Raw genomic sequence first — 13,639 nt, 5'->3', positions numbered from 1 at the left:
AGCTTGGCTCCTCTGGTCAGGTATTAAGAATACTTGGAAAGTTCCTCCTGGTCACCGGTATTCAGGAAAATTTCACACAAGGGTCTTAGCATTGCTGTAAGTGTTCTTCTGGATACCTTTATCTAAACAGAGTGTCCTGAGTCATTCTACAATTCCAAAATTTATAGTACCACGAGGGAGCCGGGTAGAGCGAGAGTCAGAGAAGCTCTTGGTTTATGTAAGGTCATCTCCTGGAAGTTGATACCCAGTCTTCAAAATCCCACACGTTCTTCATCTGAGTCTCTCAAAGGCCGCAGAGGCAATGCTCGTCTGTGGTAGGGACCAGTTTTCTTTTCTTCCCCCAATCCATCTCAGGTTGACACTTCTATAAAATACAATGAAAAAAGGAGTGACTAGAAAAACAGACAATGAAATGCAACCTCCCCGACCATGCATTTGTATTTTGTAACAACATCAAAATGCTACAGACGTTTCTAAATGCTGAGCCTCAGTTTCTGCATATGTCCCATTAAGGGTAGATAATAAATGTTTGGGTGCTTGTACCCATCCACAGGGCATATTTCGAGAGCATGGTACTGATTGGTTTGTTTGTTTAAAGTGAGGATCTTGAAAGTGTTCTTTATTCTTTAGTGTATGAATCTACAATTAATGTGATATGCAATGAAATGACCAACTCCTAATACATCCTAGAGGGCCCCGTTTCATGCAAGTAAATCAGGAAAACACACACAGATTCAGTGACATTATTCTTGGTTTCAATGAGCAAGGATTTGTTTTGATTTTCCCATTGGGGAATTGTGCGTGGAGGATTATGACAGTATAATGCACTGGTGTGTGTGTGGGTGTCTGTCCATTAAGCTCAGTGCTCATTTATGTCCATTAGACACATGGTTGGTGTGGAAGGAAATGCAAGGCCTTGAATCCAGGCTCTTTCACCTCCCAGGTGCATGAGCTCCAGTTTCCTCACTTGTGAAATGGGAGAGATACCTGACAGGACTGTTGTCAGCTCTAACTGAGACAACGCACATAAGACAAGGTGTAAATAAAGCAGGGTCTGGCCCACATGTCTGTGTGTTAGTCAGCGAGAGACGATTACAGGTCCACAGTTCCTTTGCTGCCTTAAGGACATAGCAAAAGTCTAGATGCAAAAAGGTCTGGAGGGGAGAAGCAGGCAACAGGTAAACAGCTAGTTGGCAGACATGACTGACTGTTGCAAGATGTTAATGGGGATCTTTAATTTAACTGAAAGTGGGTCTCAGCTTTTTATTGAGAGCCTGGAGAGAGCCTGGAGAGAGGGGTGGGGGCATGTTTTTCACGCTCTGCTGTTTCCCTCTTAAACCCTGGGCAAGACTTTTTCCCTAACTGGGCCTCTATCTGTTTAAGGGCTGACCGAGGGGTGAGCACTGCCTGGCTGCCTCCTAGTACGATGATAAGAAAGAGACCAGCACTGTGAATGGGTCCTTGTTCCTTGCCCCAAGGGTGATAATGTGAATGATGGAGCCATATCGTGCCCACAAGCTCATGATCAGCAGGACGGGGCCATGGCCCACCTCGCTCCAGATGCTCTCTTCCTTGGATCAAGTCTGACCCACTTCCGTAGCTTGCTCATGCCAGCTGCATCTTCTCTAATGAAACAAATGATGTGCACCCCCCCCAATAGGAGGTCAGTGGCTGCCAAGGATGTAACCCCACTCCAGACTTGGACAGCACCTGGCCTGAATGTGCCCACTGATTGCTCAGAGCGGGCACGCTCTCTAGTCCATGTAGCTCCAGAATGTTCGCCCTTGTAGCCAAAATAGACCCGGAAGCACTTTCTAAGGAGCCGAGTGCTGCTTCTCTTCAGGAACCTGGTTACCCTGGTTACCTAGCAGGGTTACCTCTCTGTCTGCCACTAAGGGTGGGCTTTCAAGGTAACTAGTGCTTTTCTCCCACCATAAACACCACGGGAGATGGTGGGCTTCTGGGCTAAAGGAAAACAGTCTTTCACTGTCGTATTCCTCCTTTCACTCATTTAGTGATTCATTTACTCCATTCATTGCTCATTCATTCAGGCATTCATTTGCTCCTTGATTTTATTCAGTTTGGTCATCCACTCATTGATTCCTTCATTCATTCAGTCAGACATTCATCCATCCATCAGTCATTTACCCCCCCCATCCCCACCCCATGTATTCATCCCTATATTTTGTGGGTCAGTATTTAAATTAGCCAGGCAATCAAAGACATATATGTACTCCCATGTCTAAAGCACTGTTGTTAGGCCGTGAGGAGGACAGGGCACAAACACCCATCACCAGGCTACTTTGTGCCAGGCTCGGTGCCAATCTCTTACCATTAATCTCAGAGGCAGGTTCTAAGCTCCCCACCTACAGAAGAGGAAGAGAAGTAAGTCCAGAGAGACTGGGTAGCCTGTCTAGAGATAGTCAACCAGTAGGAGACAGAGCCAGTATCCCACCCCGGGTTTTCCGGGTTCTGCAGCCCTGCCTTCCCTAGTTTTTATTTAACATCACTGTCTACAGAGTGCTTTTACCTTCCCTTGATACCTGCCACAATCCTGGGAGAGGCATCATATTGCCCTATTGTGCAAATGAGCAGTGTGACTCAGAGAGGTGGGCTGATTTACAGAAGACCACAAGATGCTAAGGACAGAATCTGAACTTGAACTCAGGTCTTCTGACTGCAAAGTTTTTGTTCTTGCCACAGCACGAGTGCTCCGAGAATTAGTCACGCAGGGCAGTAAGTTCTGAGTGGCTCTGGCCATTGGGTGGGTGGCTAAGAACCTTGGGTTCTGGGAAGTGAGCAAGGAATCTGTGCTGGGGGCCAGGGCAGGGTTTCTGGAGGAGGGAGAAATAAGCCAGGCCTTGAAAGACAGTGCTCAAGTGGGGCAGAGGTGCAGAGTCTGTTCAGGCATTTGGCTAGAGCAGAAAACCTGTGTGGAGCAAAGAAAGGAGATGATGCCGCAATGTAGGTGGGGCCTTCCCTTCCAGAAAGACTCATCAAAGAGTCCAGAACTTTTCTAACCCACAGATCTGATCGTGTCCCTTTCTTATTTAAACCCTTTAGTGCTCCCTCTTTGTTGCCCCAGGATAGAGCCAACACTCTGTGCCCAGCCTACAGGCCCTCTGTCCCCTCATCACTCTGTCTGTGCACCCACCCTACCCCCCAGCAGTCCTGCCCACAGAGTAGTGTACCTCTGACATGTCTGTGTAGGTGCTTGGATGTGTTGGCTTCTCCCAGCAATGAGTCAGGGAGCAATTTTTGTTTCAAGGAACCGCATGGGCAGGCCCGCCACTCCCTGGCTGGCCTCCTGCATCCAAAACAAACAGTCTGGCGGGCGGCATGTGGGCACCAGAATGAAGTGGGGGAGGGCATTTCAGGATAACCAGGAGAGCTTCCAGAGAGAAGCCTGTTTTGTTGTTAGGAAATAAAGATGATGAACCCAGGAACGGGGCTAGGAGTGGGGGGAAGGGAGCAGATGCCTCCTTGATGGCCTGGTGAATACTCTCATGACAGTCACTTATTAAGCACCTGCTGTGCACTAAGCCTCATCCTCACAACCTCTATGCAGCAGAGAGATCATCAGGCCAACGACGAAACTGAATCTCCACACTGGAGTGAGCGGCTCAGAGCTGCACCGCCAGCAAGTGATAGGTTTAAACTCAGGTCTGTCTGGCACCAATGGCGTCCCCTTCAACAGAAATCATGGGTCAAAAACCTTACCGTGTTTCCCCCAAAATAAGGCCTAACTGGAAAATAAGCCCTGGCATGGTGTTTCAGGATGCCATCCCCTGAACATAAGCCCTAATGCGTCTTTTGGAGCAAAAATTAATATAAGACCCGGTCTTATTTTCAGGGAAACATGGTAGGTCACAGAGATGTGATCACTTAGTTCTTTGCAAAAGCAGATTTTCTAAACAATGCTCATCATCTCTATGACAAAACACATGAATTGATTAAGAGCAGTTGATCCAGAGACTGGGCTTCCTGAGTACTGCTATTGGATTGCCATAGTGGACTGAGAACCATACTGATGGCGTTATTTAAATGACCTACCTGAAGGACAAGAGAGAAATCAGAAAAGGAACCTGCAGCGGGAAAGGCAGTCAAGTCTCGCTGGCCTGCTCTGACCAGCTTCCTAGGCAGCTCCAAATGCCCCACTGGAAGACGGATGGCAATCAGGAGGGGTCAGACCAGGTGGCAGTGCTCCAGAGTTCTGGGCCAGGCCAAGGCTTGGCAGCCCCCAGTCCCTCATAGCTGGACCCACTGATGCCCTGCCTCAGGGCTCCATTCTCCCAGGCTCCTGAGCCCATCTCAGGTGTGTGGGACTGTACATCCACAGCTAAACCTGGGGCTTGTAATTAAGTCAGCTGGGGCTGCCACCAGGAGCCCCGGACAGCTGTACACCGTGCTCATGCCCAGTTTGTCCCACTGGCCTTCCTGTCAGGCTGTCCTTCACGGCCTCTAGGCCCTTTCTAGGCCTGGAACCTGCCTAGTTTCTGCCAGCCTCCCTTCCCAAAGCCAGATCTGTCCCATACCCCGGTAGCCTCCCAGAAACAGGCTACAATTCCTAGGTTCCTTCTATTACCTGGGTCTGTGCTTGGGGCTGAGGCAAGAGAGAGTATTAAGATATGGTTCCTGCCCTTGTGGAAATCATGGTCCCTTGGCAGAGAATATAACCTTGGCAGAGATGCCCCTATAATTTCGAGATGGGGAGAAGTGGGGTCATAGGAGAGAGGGTCACTTCTCTCTGAAAGGTCAGAAAGATTCTCAGAGAGGATGAATTTTCACAGGGATCTTCAGGCTTACCTCTCAGTACAGGCAGGTTTCACCTGTGAGAGATTAGAGGGTGGGAAAGGGCTGGAAGGAAAAACCATTCTGGGCTGGAAGCAACATGAATAAAGAAACAGGGGCACCAATCAAAATGTCCATCAACAGGAGACAAGATAAATTGTGTGTTACTCATAAAATGAAACATTACACAGCAGTAAAAAGGAACAGACTATTACAGCACACAGTGACGTAGATAAATCTCACAGATACAATGTCGAGCAAAAGAAGTTAGACCCTAAAGAGTACATAACACAGTGTATAATGATATTTATACAAGATATTTAAGATATTTATACAAGAACAGGGAAAACTAATCCCTGGTGATAGAAATCAGAATGTGGCTGGTTTAGGAAGCCTTTGGGGGGTGTTAGAAATGTGTCTTGAGCTGGATGGTGGTTACACACTTCATCAGGCTTCATACATAAGAGTTGTAGACTTTATGTCTTAGCTTGGGCTGCTATAACAAAATACCACAGACTGGGTAGATTAAATAGAGATTTATTGCTCACACTTCCAGGAGCTGGGATGTCCAAGATCAAGGTGTTGGCTAATTCAGTTCCTGGTGAGAATTGTTTCTGGGCTTGCAGACAGCTGCCTTCTGGCTGAGTCTTCACATTGTTTTGAGGGGAGGGAGAAGAATGAGCTTTCTGGTGTCTCTTCTTATAAGCACACTAATCCTGTTGGATTCAGGCCCCACCCTTATGACCTCATTTAACCCTAATTACCTCCATAAAGGCCTTATCTCCAAATACAGTTACATTGGGTGTGGGAAATTCAATATATGAGAATTTTGGGAGAGACACAAATATTCAGTCCAGAAATCTATATTTCAGTGATACTTCAAAACAAAAAGAAGAAAAATAATACCAACGTCAATTCCTCGTTCCCAGAGATTCTAGTGCAGCTGGTCTGGCATGGGGTCTTGTCCTAAGAATTTTTTTAAAATACTCCCTATGATTCTAACATGCAACCGGGCTTGAGACCCACTGGAATAGTCCTTAAAAAGCATCCCTCTCCGAGGTTCTAAGACTTGAACCTGCAGAAGAAGCCAGCAGATGGGCTTATCCTGGAATGCACAGGCTACAGGGCCAGAGAAGGAAATTAGTGCAAAGCTCTCTTTTATCTAAAGGAAGTCTTGCATGAAGTGCTGGTGTAGAGAAGGCTGCTGAAGTCTCCAGCCTCGGGGCGATCCGGCTCTGTGACCACGTGACTTCAGGCTTCTCGGGCCAGCCCTGGTGCACACCTGCATGAGCTGCTCTTGGCAGGGGTCCAGGCTTGGCATCCCTTTCAGCCTCTTGAAAGCCTGGCCGAGGAGGCTGGAAAGCAGTGATTCGAATAAGTCACAGTGGGGCTAGGCGAATAATTGTGAATGGAATTCATGTTTGAGACTTCTGGTTCTCACAGCTGCGGCTGGGTAGGGGGTGGTTGGGGGATGGTGGAGGTCACCATGGGAATTCTGAGTATTGTTCAGTGCTGCCTGCCACTTCCATTGTTGGGCTCTGATTACAGCTTTTGTTTCACTATAAAGAACAGTTATTAAATGCCAGCCAGGAACAAAGATGTATTTACATGCCAGGGGGTCGGTGAAGGCACACTAATTTTAGAGCTGCCCCTGCTGTTAGCCGGCTGGATGGGGGAGGGGCTTGTGAGGATGGGGGGGGGCGCCTTCCAGGTTTTAGGTAAAAGTGAAATGTTTCTAAAGGAGCCAGAGATGATTAAAAATGGTGTAGATGCGGTCACAATCCTGTAGTCTACCTAAATCAATTTGTTTATACAGTATTTATTTATTTGTGTGGTCCAGAGAAGGTGGGGTGCACTTGGGAAAGCGAACTGAAATCCTCCTGTATTAGTCAGGGTTCTCTAAAGAAACAGACTAATAGGATATCTTTATATAGATAGATATACACGGGAGGATTTATTATAGGAATTGTTTCATGTGGTCATGGAGGCTGAGAAATCCCACGGTCTGTTGTCTGTAAGCTGGAGAACCAGGAGAGCTGGTGGTATAATTCAGTTTGATTCTGAAGGCCCAAGAAGCAGGAGCCCCAAAGTCTGAGGGGAGGAAAAGATGGATCCTGAGCTCAAATAGAAAGAGAGTGAATTCGCCCTCGCCCTGCCTTTTGGTTCTATTCAGGTCCTAAAAGGATTAGATGATGTCCACCTACATTGGAAAGGGAGATTTTTACTCAGGCTTCTGATTCAACACTTTCTTCCAAACATACACACACACACACACACACACACACACACACACATACACACACACACACTCACACAATGTTTTACCAGCTATCTAGACATCCCTTAGCCCTGTCAAATTGACACATAAAATTAGCCATCACGTCCCCCTTACACTGGTATCCTGGGGCCTTCCAACTCAGGCTCCTCCTACTTTCCCAGCACCATCCTCACATGGCCCTCCTCTATAGCCATACCAAATTCCCCAAGATCCGAGATGACAATGAGCCCTTCCATCCCAGTCACTCCAGGTTATGTGTGGGGTTCACAGCAGTCAAAGTCATTCTAGAACCTACCCACTGCCCAGGTGAGAGACTCTGAATGTGTCATCCACTTTGGTCAGGTGAGCTCAGGGATTGGGCTAAATGAAATAATACCATTGCTGACATTGATGGAGCTATTAATATACGCCAGGCACTTCGCCCAGAGCTTGACATGCATTATTTCCTCTAAGACTCATGATGAGGCTATGAAGTAGGAATTATTATCAACTGCATTTTACAGATGAGGAGATGCTGAGGCTCAGAGAAATAAGATAACGAGCCCAAGGTCATGGCTAGTCAGTGCACATGGACTCCAGAGCCCAGGCTCCTTGCTTTCCTTCCCTGGGGTCGGGCCCATGATGTCCACAGGGTCTGCTGGTGGAAGCTGGAACTTTGGCTTCTCTTCCTCTGGGGGTCAGAGAGCCACAGCCCTCCCAAACACTTCAGGCATTGGCTCTTGTTGTTGAACCTAAATAAACTTTTCTGACAAAAGGCAAGATGGATGAGAAAAACCAAGGGCCTTTGACTTAAGGAGAAGGTTGGCTAGAGCTGAACAGGTGAGTTGCAGGGGTCTGAGGAGGAATTCCCACAGGCTGAAGACCTTGTAAAGCCCCAGAGGATCTGGGAATCCTCTCCCAGCTTTGTCTGGAAAGAGCCCTACATCTTCTAGAATGTTCCCCACTTTAGTGTGGCAGTTAGCAACCCAGCTGTGACCCTGGACAAGCACCTTGGCTTCAGAAAATCTTCCTTTTCAAGTTTTTATGTCACGTTGGAGCGAGAGCCCCCCGTTTGGATGACAGCAGGCATTCTGTGCTCCGCAGTTCTGGGGCTTACCGGCATCCCAGACCTGCCATAAGTGGTCAGGAGAGTTAGAATAGGACCTAACTGGGGTATCTGCTGGGTCTGGATCCTCACCAGACCCCAGACATCACAGGGCTTGCTGGGGACTTTTAGGGTTCCTGTGGCATTACGTGATATTCAGTGTCAGGTTCCCTTCCTTGTTGCCTAATGACCCTAAGCAGGAAATACCTGGTTTTGAGCTCTGAAAATCTTGGAGGCGATCATCTCCTCTGACCCCCATTTTTTTTTTCCTCTCTGAGACTGGAATTTGGGTTGGTTGCTGACCTGTTCGGAAATCCTGTTCTTGCACCTCAGTAACTATGATATGTGGATCGTTGGTTCCTTCTAGTTCCTCCCTGAACGATTGTCCTCCCTGGGACAAAAGGGTTCGTTTCAGGAGGACAATTCAGTTACCTGATCTGTGTTCTGGGCATGTCACTTAATCCCACCCCACCTGCAGTAATTACCGAGGATCATCCTTTCTATCCTTGGCTGAGGACAGGTATGTGGGAGGGCCAGGAGGGCCAGGAGGGCCAGCCTTCGGACTCAGTCACAAAAGCAACCCCACCGACTCCCTTCCCAGGTTTCATTTTCACACTTTAAAATAAAGAGCTGTTTTTAACTCTCTGCTACCCAGTTTCTGGAGGGGACACAACAGGAACAAAGCTGGGTTCGGAGAGTATTTAGTTCATTTTTAATCCCCGCTCTATCCCAGTCCTGATTTCTAGTGAGAATGTGACCGAACATATATATGCTGTGTATATATACACAGCCTTAGAAGTAGCCTGGCATAGACTTTTATTTAGAATTCATCACTTGGCTCAGACTAACCTGTAAATCCACTTATATCACCTTAGTTGTTATCAGGTGTGCTAACCACATCTGTGATTTGCTAAGAGTTTAACAGAGGGCTGAGATTTAATTAGTGAAACTTTCTTCTCTACCAATGCCATCCCTCACCTTGGCAGTTGCCAGACCTGTTCTTTTCAGGGAGACCACGGAGATGATTTGCACAACCAGGGGTCTTGCCAAAGCAGCCTGGAGGACCCTCTGCTGCCCTCTTCCTGAACTTTTCTCATTATAATTAAATCTCCTCCCGGGGTGGAGATTTTCCATCATTTCTGAACATGTGGTGTATGTATAGGCAAGTTTGCTAACTGCGCAGGTGCAGGAATGTCCCCACCTATACGTGTGATGATGAAAGCTCGCCTTGATGTTTATGCATGATTTCCCTGAGTGAAGAGGAATCCAGTCCTTTGTTCGGGGATGCACTGCTCTGGGAGTGATCCCCAATTTGTTACTTGCTTGCCGGCTGGCCATAAAGTTCCTTTTCATAGAATCATCTTGGAGTTGTCTTTTGACTGGCAACTGCTGAGTAATCGGACCCCGTTCGGTCTGGTCACAAGAACAGGGCTTACTTTTGGAGTTGGTCCTTCTGTTGACTTCTGATTCTATTCAGTCAATAAGAGGGGCTGGTGGCATTCATCACTAAATATTTCTGTGCTAGGCACTGAGAATATAGCGATGAACAAAACAGATAAAAAGCCCTGTTTGTGTGGAGGTTACACTGTAGTGAGACGTGCAGAAAATAAACAAGATGAGGTAAATATATAATGTGTGGGAAAGTAATCACTGCTAAGGAGAGAAAAATAAAGCCGGGAAGGAAGATATGAAGTGTCTGTGAGCACAGGGAAGGTCAAATATTAGAGGAGCACCAAGTGCTCAGTAACTTTCTGTGTGACTTTGAATCAGTCGCATGACCTCTTTACATGGTTCTACTTTGAGCTGTCAAAAGGGTTACACACAGGGCCCAGTGTGTAAACATATAGAAAGGCCTCCAAAGATATTTCTGAACACACCTCCAAGTGCTTTACACACACAAGTTATGATGATGAGCATGACAATGATGTTTTAAAGGTAAATTGCAGATTCTGAAATTCAGACTCCTCCTCTCCCTTTTCTTCAGATGACAAGTATCCATGGAATATTCCAGCATTCCTCAGAGCTGTCTGTGGGTCCTGAACGTTCTTGGTTTGCTCTCAGACTGTAATTTCAACAAGGGAATATTCCACATACTTTAAAAAAAAACACAAAACACTGAAAGCACTGTTATGTAACAAACCTCTCCATCCAAAAAAAAAAAAAAAAAAAAAGGCTGGAGGAAACGCAGAAAGAATATATATTTTTTGTCACTGCATTTACTGGCTGCTCCTGAGTCTTCCTCACAGAAATGTGTTAACAGGTTCTGGTTATACTGCAACCTCCAAGTAACCTTTGGATTACCTTGCTGTGTGTCTTTGGGCCACTGGAGTCACACCTCTGGCTTCCCTCATTGTAAAGTGGCTGTCATATTAAACAGCCTTTGGGGCTTGTTAGGCAAAAAAAGCAAAGGAATCATTTAAAACCACTAAGTCAATAACGTCAAATGGTAATAACAATGAAGGGAAAGAGTCCCTCTGGGTTCTGCCCTGAGGGAGTCAGAGGCTCTCTGCCTCTGTGGTCTGATCTCTGGGGTAGACTTCTCAGATCAAATACAGGACACTAAATTTGAATTTGAATGTCAGAGAAACAAGGGACATTTTTTGTTTTGTTTTCAATTTAAGTATGTCCCAAGTATCCCATCTAGAATCTTCCAGGATTCCGGAGCTGGAGATCCCTTCCAGACCTTCTAGCGGGGAAAGGCAAGCTCAAATGTTTAGAGGGACCAGGCAGATGACATCTGGATTTTTATGTGAATGCTCCCTACTATTAAATGTTAACCACATATTCAGTTAAAAGAGAAATTAAAAAAACAAAAAACAGCAACACATTGTGGATTAGAGGAAACAGTGCTCTGGCCAGTTCATAAACTGTGATGAAGCCAAACACTTTCAACTATTGTACAGGTGGAGACATGAGGCCTCTAGAAAACAGGTGTCAGCAAGGCCACACAGTTAAGTGTTTAAAAAAGATAACAGAGCAATCATCTGGGAAATGGTTGAAGATGAGAAGTCTGAAAGAGCCAGGATGAGGGCATTCCAAGAAGTTTGCAAGTGTTTTCACCTCCATCAACTTAAGGGACTCTGAGAACATTCTGTAAGGTGAGCAGTTGAGGTCACACGATGCCTAAGGTCACACACTAAATCACCAAAGATAAGTCTAAGGTTGTCTTTCACTTAACCTCTGATTCAGATGAGATAATGTCTAAGCTGCCTTTAGGATCCTGAGAGAGACAAACTCCAAATCGATTTTCTGCCTCATAAACAGAATGGAGTCAGGAGGCCAGGTCGAGGGCCCAGAGTTTTAACCCAGTTCACAAATAAAGAAAGGTTAAGTAGTTAGGGTTCCCACCATGTCACCAGGCTCATTAGCATTTACCTGTTTTCTGTCCTAGCAGCTGGACATTTTCCTAGCTTGTCCTACCGCTGGACGTTGATTTGTCTCCTGTACATCTTCACATAGGAAGGATGTTCTGAAAGGTGTTGATACAGATTTTGAAGGGGGAAGGATGTGATCTGGGAAGGATGTGATCTAAGGCTGTGCCGGGGAAGGAAAGGAAGGAGGACCGAAATGGAACACATATTTATTGAGAGCCTAATGTGTGCCATGCATTCTGAAAGGTGTGGCATATAATTCTTTCCCAGATCTTCGCATGTCTGAATAATTCTCATTTTCAGGTTTCAGTTCAAACATCACTTCCTCAGAGAGGCTTCCCTGACCACCCTCTATAAAGAACCCCTTCTCCCTCGCTATCTCTTTAACTTGCTCAGTTTCTCCACCGCATTAAAATCTGTAGTTATCTTGCTTATGGACCAGCTCCCTTTCCAGATTGCCGACTCCAGGAAAGCGGGACGGGTATCTTGTTCTCAGATGTATGCCTAGCGCCTATCACGGGACTTGGCACAAAGTAGGTGCTCAACAGATAAATGTTAAGTATTTACGAATAGATATTTATGAGACTACATGTTTATGCTCCATCCTTCCTGCAAGAATTTCAACCAATCCTTTTAGTTTCTCTTCGCCTCCTGTCCTTTTAAGTAGGAGGTGGAGCTACAGCTTTAGGGAGGGAGAGATGGTTAGGAGTGAAGAATTGGCGCGTAGAGCTGTAAATCGTTTTTCTCCAGTTCACATAGCAGCCTGTGAATTTATGCTTTCTGGACCGATTATGGGACAGCTTGCAAACAGATTAGCTGCAAACAGACGAAGCCTATTTTTAAAGATCCCCGTGCCTCGGAGCTCGCAGCGATGACATCACAGTTCCACCCCCGAGCCAGCCCTGTGGTCCTCGAAAACTACGAATCCCAGAATGCTCTGCAGCGCAGGAGCCCCAAGCTCCTCGCACAGCTCTCCCGACGCGCTCCAGCCCGCCTCCCCTGGAACCAGGAAGACACCCTATCCCCAGCCCGCCACGCCGCCGGGATCCGCGCGGCGCCTGCCGGGACTTGTAGTCTCGTCCGCGGGGAGTGCCCGCTCCGGAATGTCGGCCGCCGTCTGGGGGCAGAGGCGGCGCGGGTACGCGTGCGCAGTGCGCGGGCGGGCCGTCCTGGGCACCGCTCCGGCAGCTGGGCGCCTGTGGGATTCGCGGCCGAGGCGGTGCGGGTGTTCCGGGCTGAGCGCCGCGGTGAAGTTCGGCGTGAGGAGCGCGGCCGCGCCGGGCGGAGTGGGCGGGGCCGGGCTTCGGCGCGCGGGGCCGGCCGAGGCGAGCTGGGAGGCGGCCGCGCGTCCGCCGGGGGCCGCGGGCGCTGGTGAGTGCGGGGCGGCGGGCGGCGCGTGGTCCCTGCTGCCGGCCCCGCGGTGCCTGGCCCCACGTGTCCGCACCTGGGCGAGGCCGCGGGGTCGGCCCACCTGCGCGCGCGGGCTCGGGGCGGCGGGAGGGAGCGGCGTGCTCTTCCCGCGGCGGCCGTATTGTTTTGCTGACCTCAGCCCCGCGTCCGGCCGAGCAGGGCGGGAGGCCGGCGGCTGTGGCGGCGGCGCCGGGCTCGCCGGGGGCTGTGCCCAGAAGCTCGGGGGCCGCTGCTCCCGGGCCCCGCGCCGCCAGCTGCTCGGGGCTCCCCGGCGGGCGACGCCTGTCGGAGCGGCGGCCTCCGGGGCCGTGCCCACGGGGCTGCACTGCCGCGGGCATCGCGTCCCAGCGCGTTGTGCTCCTTCGCCGTGGGGCTGCCCGCGTCGGAAGTCGGCGCCGCCCCGGGTCGTGGGACCCTGGGTGTCCGTGTCTCGCCGTGGCCGCTCCGTGGTGCAGGTGGCGGTGCGGGCGTTGAAAGGGACTTGTCCAAGGTCACCCGGGGAGGGGCGGGGGCGACCGGCACCGGGGGTTGGGGCTCGGGGCCGTCCCGAGCGGCGGGGGCTTGGCCCTGTGCTCTGTATCGACTCCCGGACGGACGGCGGAGGGACAGTGCTGTCACCAGCAGCGCGGGCTCGCGTCCTCGGCGTTCGCCGCCCGCGGTGGCGCTCGGCGGGGCGTCCGCTGTCCCCGGGCCGGCACCGCGGGG

The 13,639-nt window shown here is 49.2% G+C and overlaps 1 protein-coding gene across 3 annotated transcripts in view; it reads left to right on the top strand.

Annotated features, from left to right (window-relative positions):
• Positions 1–12,732: 12,732 nt before the first annotated feature.
• The window catches only part of PLEKHA1 (pleckstrin homology domain containing A1), a 59,004-nt gene continuing 58,097 nt past the window's right edge, over positions 12,733–13,639 (top strand). For 2 of the 3 annotated variants that reach the window (XM_081074484.1, XM_081074485.1), the window contains exon 1: positions 12,759–12,895. The gene's annotated coding sequence lies outside the window, so the exon portion shown is untranslated. Of the gene's footprint in view, positions 12,896–13,639 lie in introns of all 3 variants that reach the window. The other variant, XM_081074486.1, reaches the window with a different exon arrangement.

The sequence above is a fragment of the Rhinolophus hipposideros genome, assembly GCF_964194185.1.
Source record: "Rhinolophus hipposideros genome assembly, chromosome: 15".
Classification (NCBI taxonomy): domain Eukaryota; kingdom Metazoa; phylum Chordata; class Mammalia; order Chiroptera; family Rhinolophidae; genus Rhinolophus; species Rhinolophus hipposideros.
Note: the sequence above shows the minus strand (reverse complement) of the source record. Positions and strands in the feature narration are given on the sequence as shown.